Raw genomic sequence first — 2,141 nt, forward strand, 5'->3', positions numbered from 1 at the left:
CGGACATGGTCTCTGAGCTGGGCCTGACCATCCATCCTGAGAGGGAGTGGGGGTATGGCTGGTGGGGGGGGGGGGCGGGGGGGGGGGGGGTTGGAAGTCCAACAGATGGCCCAGCCCAGGCGGGGCCTGAGAGCCCGTCCCGCCCTCTGCTGGTTGAGAAGCGTCAATGCAAGCGCCCCCTCCTGCAGCCTCCTCTGGAGAAGGTAGAGCCAGGTGACTGGACTTCCCCAGTTCTGGTTAGACCCGAGGCGGGAAGGACATGCAGGGGGCTCTGTCTTTGAGAAGGCAGGGGATGAAGGGTGCTCATGGATGCCGACGGACCATTCAATGCCAGAAGTGTCCGTGCGTGACTGCAGATGTACACGCACAGACACACGCCCGCGCGCCCACGCGCACACACACACACTCCCAAACGCACACCCACACCCACACACCTAGTCCTCCCCCCACCCCCCACACACACACGGGAATACAAGGTCCGCTAACAAGATATCTGCTGAGTTACGCACTCCTAGGAGATTTACTGTGGCTTTATTCCTTGTGGCTTGTCCCGGGCCCACCAGAGCCTGTCTAAATAGGTATTGTCCCCTCTTCAACCCAGAAAATGGCGATGCCTCTCCGCAAGGCCTGGAGATGGAGCTCTGTGGCCTTCTTGGGCACCTGCCCCATCTTCCAAGCCCTCCCCAAGCCCCGGAATCGCATCAGCGGGCCAGTGGCGCCCTCTACTGGTCCTGGAGCGCCAATGAAAGCCTCTTCCCCACCCCACCCCCAGCCCCACCTCCTTCCTCAGCCTCCTCTGGAGAAGACAGAGCCAGGTGTCTGGACCTCCCAGGTGTGCATAGACCCCAGGGGCGGGGGAAGATCCAGCCGGGGGCGCTGTCTGCAAGAAGGCAGGTGTGTGGGTGTGTCTGTGGCAGGAGGGAGGACGGGGCGGGGGGAGAAGAGGGGTTCTCTCAGATGCCATCCCACAATGGAAATCCAACAGTTTGCCTGAGTGGCCGTGGATATACACACATGGAGCACAATGTCGTGCACCGTGATTTCTGCCGAGTAACCCGCTTCTAGGAGATTCACTGTGGCTTTTTGCCGGGTGGCTCGGGCCTGTGGCTGAGATTTGATGCTCAGCTGAGATTCTGATCATACCTACAGTACAACTGACCTCCTTGGCTTCAATGGTTTTGAAAAACCGACGTCATAGGGCACATCTGAAGGAAGGCATCCTATTCATTTCCTAGAGTCGCCATATCCCTTTGCCACTAAATAGGTGGGTTATAAGAACAGAGAGGAATCCCCTAAGAGTTCAGATGCCAGGAGTCACAAATCAAGTTCCCCGTGGGACCCCAGGGAGCGACCCCACGCATGACTCGGCCTTGGCTTGAGCCACAACCCAGGCAGGGCCGGAGCGGGGAAGGGGACACCGTCACCACAATGGGACCCACGACCACCTTCCTCTTTTCCTGTTGGCAGCATGGGGCGCGAGGAAGCTCCTGAGAGGGAAAACCGTGGCCTCGGGGCCTTGCCTGTCACTCATGGGGGGCACAGACACCGTCGTCTACATTTAGGGGGACGGAGGGCCCAGGAACGGGCCCTGCAAGGAAACCCCCAGCCGCGCACACAGCCGGGGGCGCACGACACCCCGGGGGACGATTGATCGGCAAGAGATACTCATTCAGGCGTAGCCCAGGGAGGAACCCTGGCCCTAAAGTGCGTTCGAACTGTCGATGATCAATGTGTCCTGCAATTCACATGAATCCTCGCAGCTAGCTGCATTCTTCATCGAAATACGAGCAAAGTGATCCATCACTAAGAGTTGTAACGTTTTGGTTTTTGGTTTTCACTCCCTGGCATGGCAACTTTTTCTTCTCCCCCTCCACCCCCACATCCCACTGGTTGTGGGCGGGGGCGCCTCAGGCAGCCGTCTAAGCGCGAGACAAACAAGACCAGACTCTGCAGGTCTGGAAGGTATGACCTTGGGGTGGTCCGAAGCAATGGCCCCAAAGGGGCGTGCTTGGACGCCCCACAGACACCCGGGGGTAGGGAAGGGAAAGGGGTGGAAAAGGGCGCGGGGACCTTCCCGCCTGGCCCTACCCACGGGCCGGAAACCCCCAACCCAAGGAGGATGGGCGACCCCCAAGGGTCTT

General features: G+C 59.8%; 1 non-coding gene across 1 annotated transcript; it reads right to left on the reverse strand.

Annotated features, from left to right (window-relative positions):
- Positions 1 to 1,659: 1,659 nt before the first annotated feature.
- LOC139001319 (5.8S ribosomal RNA) lies at positions 1,660 to 1,812 on the reverse strand. The gene has a single exon (XR_011469946.1). It is a non-coding gene; the product is annotated as a 5.8S ribosomal RNA (ribosomal RNA).
- Between the last annotated feature and the right edge of the window lie 329 nt (positions 1,813 to 2,141).

The sequence above is a fragment of the Myotis yumanensis genome, unplaced genomic scaffold (genome assembly GCF_028538775.1).
Source record: "Myotis yumanensis isolate MYYU_CA2020_CCGP unplaced genomic scaffold, mMyoYum1.0.hap1 SCAF_379, whole genome shotgun sequence".
Lineage (NCBI taxonomy): Eukaryota > Metazoa > Chordata > Mammalia > Chiroptera > Vespertilionidae > Myotis > Myotis yumanensis.